Raw genomic sequence first — 10,499 nt, 5'->3', positions numbered from 1 at the left:
AACGAGACCCGCTTGCCTCTGCCTCCCAAGTGCTGGGATTAAAAGCAAGCGCCACCACTGCCCAGCTGTGACAATAATTCTTGTCCCTCAAATTCAAAGCGATACCAGCAAACCTTCAACCTAATGCCGGGAGCAAACACTCTTGTAAGTGGATGACTGACCTCAGGCAACAGGGAAGGTAGCTCTTAGCAAGTGAATCCGGGAACAATTGTGTTGTCCTTTTTTTTTTTTTTTTTTTCAAAATGTCAGCATGATCTGCGTCTCAATTTAGCACAATGACCATGGCGCCCATTCTAGTATTTGACCTTGCTAAAGGATCATCTTAAAGCTTTGGAGTGTATTTAAATTTTTTATTACATTTATTTGGGGGAGGGCACCCATGTGCATGGTACTCACAGCATGGGTCCCAGGGATTGCACTCAGATCGCCCGGCTCACCGCCATGCGTGCACTTTTTCCCCAGTGAGCCATCATCTTGCTGGCCTTTGGAAGTAAGCAAAAGGCCAGGTCCACAGAGCCAAGGCTGAGCAGGGCAGACCAGCCTTTAGAATTTGGCCGGTGGACATCATCCTTGAGCAATGTCTAGTCTGCTCGCCACTCTAACTATCCCCAGAGCCTGGGGAGTCCAGAGATGCCTATGGCCAGGACATTGCAGAAGTCCAGTCTTCCTAGCCAAGGGCTGTGGCGAAACCTGGTATGGGGACCGTGGTGAAAGTGGATTAAAGGGGGTCGTGTATACCGGTGTTAAAGAAAAGATGGGGAATCTTTGGCCACCATGGTCCTTTGAAGCAGAGACGCTGGCAGAGAGACCATGCCAAGCAATCAGCTGGGCAGAATGCTGAGGCTGGAAGAGCTAAAAGATGCCTACAACATTCCAAAGCATCTCATTAACGGGGTTCAGGATATTTTGGGGTTAAGACACAGATTTACCCTTTGCCCTTCCTCAGATTCGTCGTGAAACTATGGGCCAGTTTGGTGATAGCCTGGCTTTTGCTTGCTGACTACCAAGCACGCTCTGGGACTTGAGAGAGGCCACGCCTACTGCGCGGCCTAAGAGGCGGGGTCGGCCGGACTGGGCGGGGCCTGAAGGGGATGGACCGGGTTTTGAGGGGTGGAGAGAACGAAGAAGGAGGCGGGGCCTGAAGGGAAGGCTTGGAGCTGATGGGTGGGGCATGAGGGGAGCGGCCGGTCTGAGGGGATGGGGCAGGCTAGCAGGGCGGGGCTTAGGAGGCGGGAATGGTGCTGGTTGGGCGGGGCCTGAGAGGAGCGGCGGGCCTGAGGGGGCAGGACAGGCTAGACCTGCGCGACAAGAGGGGCGGAGCCGGCAGGTTGGGGTGGGGGGGAGCGGGCGCGCTAGGATATGGGGAGGGGCGGGGCCTGAGGACGGGGCGGGGCGGGGTGGCGCGGCGCGGCACGCGCACTACCAGCCGCCTGGCCCTGCTGCTGCAACGCCGGTGGCGCAGGCAAAAGAGCAGCTGCAGCCGCGAGTCCTTAAATAGCCTCGCGACCCGGCGCGGGGCAGTTGGTGGACTGCAGTGACAGCCGCCTACAGGGCTGCCGGGGCAGCGGAGGAGGTGAGTGCGCCAGCTACGAGGAGGGGCCGCGTGTCGGCCAAGGCGACCCTAGCCGGGCCGACCCTGGAGAGCCGCCCCGCGCGGCTCTGCGGGACGTTCCGCTTTTCCGGCCTGGCCTCCGCGGCCTCATTTCCCTCGGCATCGGGAGGCTCCGAGACCGCCCGGGCGGCCGCCGCTTCCGGTGCCCGAGCAGGGTTCCCCGCGGGCCGTGCGCGCGCGGCTGGTGCACCGCGGAGTCGGGGCGCGCCTCGCAGCACCGGTCCCTGGCTGGGGTGGCGGAGCCCTGCCCGGCTCAGGTGCAGAGAGGTGGTCCTGCCGGCTGGGGACCCGGGTGTCTCCGCCACCTCATCCCTCGTGCCCCTGAGGCAGGGGTTGTGAGGTGCGCTCGCACCGCGCGTGGAGACGGACTGTCCCGGTGCAGCTCTGTGACGTGCCCCTGCGCCGAGCGTTCGAGGAGGGTCAGAGGCAGCGCCCGGAGCCCGATGTCATAAGTAGAAATTCTCGCGGTGTCTCCAAGAAGGGCGCCCACAGCCACTGCACACAGCAGTGATGGAGTCATTGATTTTAGGCAATCTGGCTTTTAAATTTTTTTCAAATTAGGGAGCAAAAATGGTATTTATCACCTTGAAGCGGAGACAGCGAATGCTGATAGAGGACTTGGAAGAACACGTGGATTAGATCTAGAAACAGAAGCTCCATCTAATCAGTGCGTTATGCCAGGGCTTGCAGACCATCTTTCCACTCCACCCAAGCTCTTGGTCATGGAACCTAGTTAAGAATGGCCATTAAGAACATGTCTTGCCGAGACATTTAAGCTTCTTGGGACGTGAGTATTCCCTATAGGACTTGACATTTGCTTATGTTTCTGGTACACGTTTCAACATGTAATCTGTAGTTATCTCAATGAGAATTATTAGCATAACCCAAACAAACAAAACACATCCAAACGCTTCTAGGTGTTCTGGTTCTCTTCATGTGTCGGTGACTGCGAAGCCCACCCAAACTTAAAAGTTTGAACCCGTGGTCTGCAATGGGCAGGCTTGAGAACACAGAAGAGCCAAAAGGAACCAACCGCTTGGAGCAACACGGTGAGGCCTGATAAGGGCAGTAAACAAACAGGGCCAGATCTTAGGAGATGTTCTTGTAGTTTCAACTGAGAAATCTCTGGTGTAAGTCTGGTTCATCTGTGAAGTCTGCCTTGAGGTGAAAATACGTCATGTGACTAGTGAAGGAAAACTCATAGCAACACACTTTATCGCCTCACCTCTTCTTCAACAGCCGAACTTAAAACAAACATACAAACAGAGCTCACCTCCCCACCCACCATTATAAGCGTTTGGACACATTTCCTTCCTGTGTCTGTTATTTACATTTTGTCCGTGTTTTATTGTCGTGACAACCTGACTGAAATCTCTGGGCCTTACAAGTTTTGACATTTAACACATCCCATGTGACAAATGCAGGTAGGGGCAGGGTGTCTATTTATACCGTACAGGTCCTTTTTCAGCTCCCTCTAGATGTTCTGAGCTAAGGGAGGAATAATCAAGTGCAAACCAGCGTGCCACAGTGTGGTGCGTTAATGCCTTTAGCACACTTTGAGGTTTGATGTGGTTACCAAGTGCAGTGTGGGTCTGTGTTTAGCATAGGGGTCTGGGGAAGGATCAGGTGGTTTTGTCATTTACATAGTTACATGGAGAGGTTTTTTGTCTTTCTCCCTGTGGCTTTTTCTTTTTTTGCTAAGCTGTGGGATGACTACCGTAGGTTCTAGCTGTTTATACTCAATCATTTCAGAGGGTCATGTTGTTTGTAAGATCAGTTTCATTTGTTGGGTAAGCTCACCATTGCTTCTTTGCATGCACCGTCTCTTCTGACTGAATTCTATTTGAGCTACACCTTTAGAAATGTTTTATGGACAGTCTTATTTATATGATGCAGCGTAATCGGCCGTCGCTCGCTTTAAGGCAGCTCGCAGCTGGGGGTTGCCCAAAGCCTCTTTAATTAAGCCTGACTGTTTGGCCCCGCTAGATTAAGGTGCCTGAGTTTTCAGTGAAGGTCTTCGGTCCAAACTGGGCAAACACTTTCGGGTCATGGTGTACCTTTGGCATTGTTGCCTGGAGGATGGATCTCCTCAGAGCTAATCTGAAACCGTTGTGCTTGAGGTGAGGGTTCAGCATCCTAGTCCTTCGAGGGGCTTCTGAGAACGTTCAAGAAGCGCAAGCCCTGCGAAGTCGAAGCTGGACTGGATGAGCTAGACAGGAGAGGCAGTTTTGCCGGTGTTTGTGAGAGTACTCTGAGATGATAGAGTGCTGGATGTCAACGCCGAAGAAATTTTAGTTTGTGTGATCCTGGGGCGTAGGTAATATGGACAAGGGACAGAAAACTATCTCATGAACGAGATGTGCGGATTCTTCTGCTTTGTCCTGCTGCTTATGATTTCTTAGCTGTCAGAGGCAGTTGTAGCCTTCGTGGAAGCAAGGTGAGGAGGCCTGAGGGTTGCAATCAAGTGGTCCTTTTCTTGTTCCCGACTGCCTGGGAGGGATGTCACTTTCACCTGGAGGTATGTGAGGCCTGGATTCCCTTAGGATGGGGGGGGGGGGCTGCCGGACAGCAATATATGTCCTATGTCCTAAATCTGAGATTTCAAAACCAGTGGCTGGGTTCACATATGAGCCTGGGTTCATTCTTTTTATGGATTATTTGCTAGTCTTCAAGTAGTAAGTAAAAATGTGGAAGCTGTCTAAATAGCTAAATCAAAGTATAGTTTTACTTTTTCATATTATGAAAGTTATATATATATAGTGGGGGGGGGTTATACACACACCAGAGACACACATTTGTTATTAAACAAGGACATACAAAAACTAAAAGCCTTGAAGAAATTACATCTGGGTTCATTTTCTTCCAGTTTTATGAACAAACTTAAATTTTTTTTTTTTAACTTTAGAACCTGTCCTGGAACTAGCTCTGTAGACCAGGCTGGCCTCGTACTTAAAGATCTGCCTGCCTCTGCCTCCTGAGTGTTAGGAGTCAAGGCGTGTGCTACCACTGCCTGGCAGAAAAGTAATTTTAAGGCATATGTTGTCATTTGAAGTTGAACATTTTGACATTTTTTTTAAATTAACCTTTATTTTTATTTTATGTGTATGGATAATCTGCCTGCATGCATGTTGTTCAGTGTCTGCAGATTTCTAGAAGTTGTAGAAGGCGGCTTTGGATCTCTGGGGACTGCCTTGTGGATGCTGGGAATCAAACCCGGGTCCTCTGGTAGAGCAACCTGTGCTCGTAAGTGCCAAGCCATCTTTCCAGCCAGACAAGTCATTTTTAACCCCCTAAATCGGTTACACAGTGATCTTCCCCTTGGATGTGCGTAATTTTGAATAGGACTACTTTTAACTTACTCATTACTCTCTCTTTGTTGATTTCAGAACAGTTTACCAAGCTCTTTTCTCTAGTTTAACATATGCATGTTTAAAATAAGACATTTTCTTTCATTAAAAAACTCTCATGGTTTTATAACTGATTTGAAAATTATGAATGAATGGGTTTTAATGGGCTTTCGGGTTCATGTATTTTAGTGGGAACTGTTGAAATAAGGATTTCATGCCTCGAAAGATGAATGGGAAGAGGCGAGTGCGTCAGAAAAGTGCGCTTTGCCTTTCAGACTGTTTCCCCATTTGGGGTGCGACTTCTGATAAACGTATTATCTACCCATTCGCAGGGCTATGGCTGCCGTAGAAATTGGCACTCTCCACTCAGGGTTGTCGTAGGAGACATGTCTGGAGCCATGAGGCAAGAACACCGTTGATTAAGCAGAGTTAAGGAAAGCTGAAGCAGGGCTGGACTCTCCCTTTAGGCTCAGCAGTCAGTCAGCGGAGCAGGACCAGTTTAGGGACCAGCCAATAGGATCGGATGTTAATTCATTGGTCTCCCAGCAGTTCTGGGAGGCGTCCTAGGCTCTGACACTGGTTCTCACCCTTCCCATGCTGCGCCCCTTTAATACAGCTCCTCATGTGGTGGTCACCCCCAACCATAACAATATTTTTGTTATTACTTCATAGCTGTAATTTTGCTGCTGTTATGAACTGTAATGTAAATATCTGATATGCAGGATGTCTGATATGCAAGCCCAATGAAGGACTGTTCTACCTCCCCACCCCCAAAGGGCTCTCGACTCAGAGGTTGAGAACTGCCACTCTGTGACGTGTAGAGATTAAGTTGCCCAAGGCAGGATTTGAACCTAGGCGGCTCCCTGGCTTTGGGGCCCGTGTTCTCGAACGCTTCCCTCATAAGTCTCTCTGGAGCTAGGATCCTCAGGCCTGGGAAGTTCTGCTCTACTCATCTAGTAACAAAGCAAGCCAGGTTCTCGCTTTCTGTCTCATTTACCCTCAGCTGTGAATGTTCTCCTCCTCACACGGAAGTTCCCAGAGGTAACAGCTTGTTTCAGCCTAGTGTAGTAAGTGACCAAGATCATTGACTGCATCGCTCTGACTTTCTGGAGAACTGAAAAGTAATTAAAAATTTAAAATCCTCTGCCTTTGAACTAGGTCTTGGAAGCCTAGCGCACAGCCGGGGGTGCATGATCAATGCAGAGTGTTGGAGACCGCAGTTGGAACTGGTCCTTAGCCTAACAGCTGGTGGAGCCCAGCACTCTGATAAGAGATTCACCTCTCTGTAACACATGGGTTTGCTCTCGGCTGTGTGTTTGGGGAGCACTTTTACCCGCTTCTTGGCACGGTGCGGTGGTAATGTAACAGACAAGCGAGTGGAATCCTCTGTCTTCGGAGCTTGCGGGCACTGTGGTGTTGCCCGATGATTTTGCGTCTCTCCCGGTTAAAGTACAGAGCTAGCAGCTGTGGACTAAATATAACAGGGCTGCTGTGGATGAAGGCAGGTGTGATGAGCAGCGGTGGAACCATGCACGGTCACTTCTGTCTCTTGACACCCCAGTGTCCTTTCAGACAATCCCCGGCCTCTGAAATAGCCTGGCTTCTCATCTCACTGGTGCGGTCACTGTGGCTGCAGCAGTAGGAAGGGAGACTACAAGTCAGACAAGGTTACACAACCTGCCTTCCCCTCTGGCCAATGTCTGGCCCCTAGTGTTGTCCTTGACTCAGTGTCCTGAGACCCAGTCAGCCAGCGAGTTTCTACTTATTGTAATCTACTCTCTGCCCAACACTTCCCAGTATGCACCTGTATTCTCCCTTACATTCTTAGTAAGCTCATGGTCAGTTATCCCCCGTGTTGACAGAAAATGCCCTTGTTAAGAAGAAAACTAAGAAGAAACAAATCTGAACATGACAGCACCTGTAATTCCAATGCTTGGGAGGCTGAGGCAGGAGAATTACTGTGAGTTGGAGGCCAGGCTGGGCTACCTAGTGAGTTTCAGGATAGCCTGGACTAGATAATGAGACCCCATCTCAAAAATGAAAAAAAAAAAAAGTGATATTGGTTAAAAAAAGAAGTTTTTTTCTGAAGCAGATCTCCAGGGCAAAAACCATCACAAAGTCTTTAGTTAGCCTCTCAAGGGCTTCTACAGCCTGGCTCTGGTGTGCTGTTTTCTCTGCCCGTCTCAGAGCCCCATGAGTTGGGACACTGGGACAAGACACTAGCGCGTGGGACTGGGGGCTCTGCAACCTAAGACTCTGTCAGTTGTCCAGATACCTGAGCTGCTAGCCTGTATCCTGAAAGGGGGCGTAGGCGTAGGCACAGGCCTTGAACACCCTGTGTCTGTATCTCCATGGGTCTTCCTATATTGTTGATCATTTTCTCCACGTTTTCCTCAGAGAGCTGTCGCTCAGAGGTACCTAATGTGACTGTTTTCAGACTCTCATTCATTGGAACCTTGGGTTCTCTGACAAGCAGCAGGGATGCCACAGCAACCAAGGTGGTGGCTAAAATGTTGACATATGTCTATACCAGTTAAAAATGGCTTAGTCTCAAGTGTCCCAACCCCTAGTTCAGAAACTGGAATCTCTTTCAGTGGCTATTTAATATTTGTAAGCCTTCTGCCTCTGACTTGCAAGCTTCATGGCATGGGTGTGTATCTTTCCTCCTCATCCGAGCATTTCAACCATTCTGTGACCTCTAGTGTGACCTCTAGGTAAGAAGGGGACCCGGTCACTGTCATTTCTATATTTTCAGAAATGTTCCTGGGCCCTGGAATGGCCCATAGAAACAAGGTATTGTCCTTGACTTGTGTCCCCAAACCCAGTCCATGGGCACTGTCTGCTTACTCTCCTGTACTCTCCGAACAATAGCACCCAGCTAGTGGGCACCTGGTCCTTGCTTTGATTCTTAGTGCCACTAACCAACTAGAGTCTGTCACCTCCAGCATAGACAGTGAAGGCTTTTAGTTAAAACAAAAAAAACCAAACAAACAGAAAAGAGGATGAGGGTGCTGGGAAGAAAGGGATAGCTGCTTTCCCTGAAGCCTGGCTCTGACCCAATCCTTCCTGCACAGAAATAGTCACGGCTCCCCACAGTCAGGCCCCAGGTCTCTTTTTAAGCTTGTCTGTTGGGGGCTTCTGTAGCGTGGCTTCAGCATTTCATACCGTGCTTTACCCCAATAGTCCCTTCGTAGTGTCTTGATTGATCAAAACTGGGAGGCATAAGCAATAATGGAGAGGGTGCCTAAATGGCCTTGCCCTGTAGTCAGATTGATGGCTATCTTAAATGTCACCATAGAACCTTCATCCAGTAACTGATGGAAGTAGAGGCAGAGATCCACAGCAATGGACTGAGCTCCAAAGTCCAATCAAAAGTAGGAGGAGTGAGAATACGAGCAAAGAGGTCAAGACCATGATGGGGACACCCACGGAAACAGCTTACTTGAGCTAATGAGAACCCTGGAACGAGCATAGGACCAAACTAGGCCCTCTGAATGTGGGTGACAGTTGTTTGGCTGGCACAAACTGTGGGACCACCGGCAATGAGGCCAGGATTTATCCCTACTGCTTGTACTGACTTTTTGGAACCCATTTTCTTTGGAGGGATACTTTGCTCAGCCTAGATATAGTGGGGAGGGCCTTGGTCCTCCCTCAAAGCAATGTGCTAGACCTTGTTGTCTCCCCGTGGGAAGCCTTACCCTCTCTGAGGAATGGATGGGGGTGGGTTGGAGGGAAGGTGGAGGGGACAAGAAGAAGGGAGGGAGTGGGAACTGGGGAACTGAGATTGGTATGTAAAATGAGAAAAGAGGTTTTTTTTTTTTTTTTTTTTAAAATAATAATAATTTAAAAAATGGCCCCTGACAATAAGACTCATTATCTACTCTGCTAAACTAGATTTTAGCAATTAAGATCAAGGAGTTGAAAATCTGTGGACCCAAACGCATGTTTCCTGGAGGTGAACTTTGGGTTTAAGAACACAGCTCAAGGGTTTCTTTCCTGTAGTTCAGCGGGCATGAGAAACAGGTGGTTCTGGGCTTCTCAGGATGTGAGAGGAGATTAGTGTCGAATTCTAGATAATCTTGCATAACTGTACCAGAGCTGGCACTTACCTGGTATTCCCACTTTAAAGGTGTGCCTTGTTTCCCTGCCAGGAGAACATTGGTCAAATAGGTCTCTGTTCCTTCTGTAGGACATTGTACCTCAGGCAACCTGTGAGGCATCCTAGCATGTGGAGCTGACAGCAACCTCTCAGCTCCACAGGGCACCCGGAGAGGACAGATCCAAAATCCAGAGGGTATAACTGAGCAGTCCAGAGCCCTGGGCTAGCCTCGGAAGACAATGCCAGTCTGGTGTTCTTTCCATGACATGACCTGGAGATGAATTCAGGGACGCAGAGTGTAAGCAAGGTAAGGATCCTTGGCATTGGAGCTAAGGCTGAAGCTATAGGGTTCCCAATCCAGGACAGATTTCCTCAAACATGGCCAGCCTCTGAGGTTGGCATGACTCTGTGTCCTTAATTCTCCTTGTTCCAGACCAGTCAGCCTAGTCTTGTGGCCCGGTGGCAGTCTCCAGCATACCTCTTTGCATCAGCAGGTGATGGTGGGTGTCTTTATCCCGTATATTGTGGTCTCTTTTGCAGGCTTTTAAATGTGGCAGGCATTCAGGGGCTTATATATTGTTGCCCATGGGAAGGAACTGGTGGCATCTCTGGCAGAAACAGGTGAACCTTGCCAGGCAGTTGCCAGAGAGGATGGTGTCTGATAAGGGTTGCGTTCACTCTTGGTTGGGAAGCAGCTAGAACATGTGTTAGGATGCAAAATGGAAATATTAAAAATATTATAGACGCTTTTTAGTCTTTCTTTAAATCCAGATTTGATTCATGGCTACAGACTATTTGGGGGGATATTTTGAGTATGGTTTATGAATGAAAGCATATACATATTGCAGGTGTGTCTATCCGTCACTTAGTGGGATGGTAGAAGAATAGAAAACCAGAAAGTTGTCTCCTCTGCTGCCAGCTTGGCAGTTGAGCTCCAAGGACCACCTTTTAAACGGTGACTCAGTTCAGCCGAGGGGGAAATAAACGGAAGCTTCTCTCTGGAACTAGGTTCTGAGCCATGTCAGAATGCGCATCTGACTTCAGTTAGGAAAAGCCAGAGTGCTTGGATTTTTGTCCTGTAGACGTGGTGGTGTGCAAGCCTCCATGAGACAGATCCTTTACTTTCTCTGTGGTTTACAGCCACGTCTCCCGAGTCTTGGGCTGCCTTGGTATATAGTGGGGGGTGGAGGTCAATGCATATTTGCCGGTTGAGTCCATGGACCTTTTCCTTGCGTGGACATTAAATACTGTGCTGGATCGGCTGCTTCAGGTCAACATTGAACTTGGCTCCCTCTGTTTAGGTCTTTGGGCTGTTGGCAGGATGTGTTACATGTGCCAGTTCGGCTTACCGCCACCCCACACATAGTTTCTGCACCTATAGAGTCAGAGGCCTGTTAGCACCTCAGAGTGTCTCCTGAACGACAGGATGTGTGGAACTTGC

General features: G+C 49.3%; 1 protein-coding gene across 2 annotated transcripts in view; it reads left to right on the top strand.

Moving 5' to 3' along the window:
* The first annotated feature begins 1,406 nt into the window (after window positions 1-1,406).
* The window catches only part of Acsl1 (acyl-CoA synthetase long chain family member 1), a 69,242-nt gene continuing 60,149 nt past the window's right edge, over window positions 1,407-10,499 (top strand). The window contains exon 1 of one of the 2 annotated variants that reach the window (XM_050147199.1): window positions 1,407-1,573. The gene's annotated coding sequence lies outside the window, so the exon portion shown is untranslated. Of the gene's footprint in view, window positions 1,574-9,198; window positions 9,366-10,499 lie in introns of those variants that run through there. The other variant, XM_050147201.1, reaches the window with a different exon arrangement.

This window comes from Alexandromys fortis, unplaced genomic scaffold, assembly GCF_014885135.2.
Source record: "Alexandromys fortis isolate MF-2015 unplaced genomic scaffold, M_Fortis_MF-2015_v1.1 scaffold_32, whole genome shotgun sequence".
Classification (NCBI taxonomy): Eukaryota; Metazoa; Chordata; class Mammalia; order Rodentia; family Cricetidae; genus Alexandromys; species Alexandromys fortis.
This window is presented reverse-complemented; position numbering and strand designations above follow the sequence as displayed.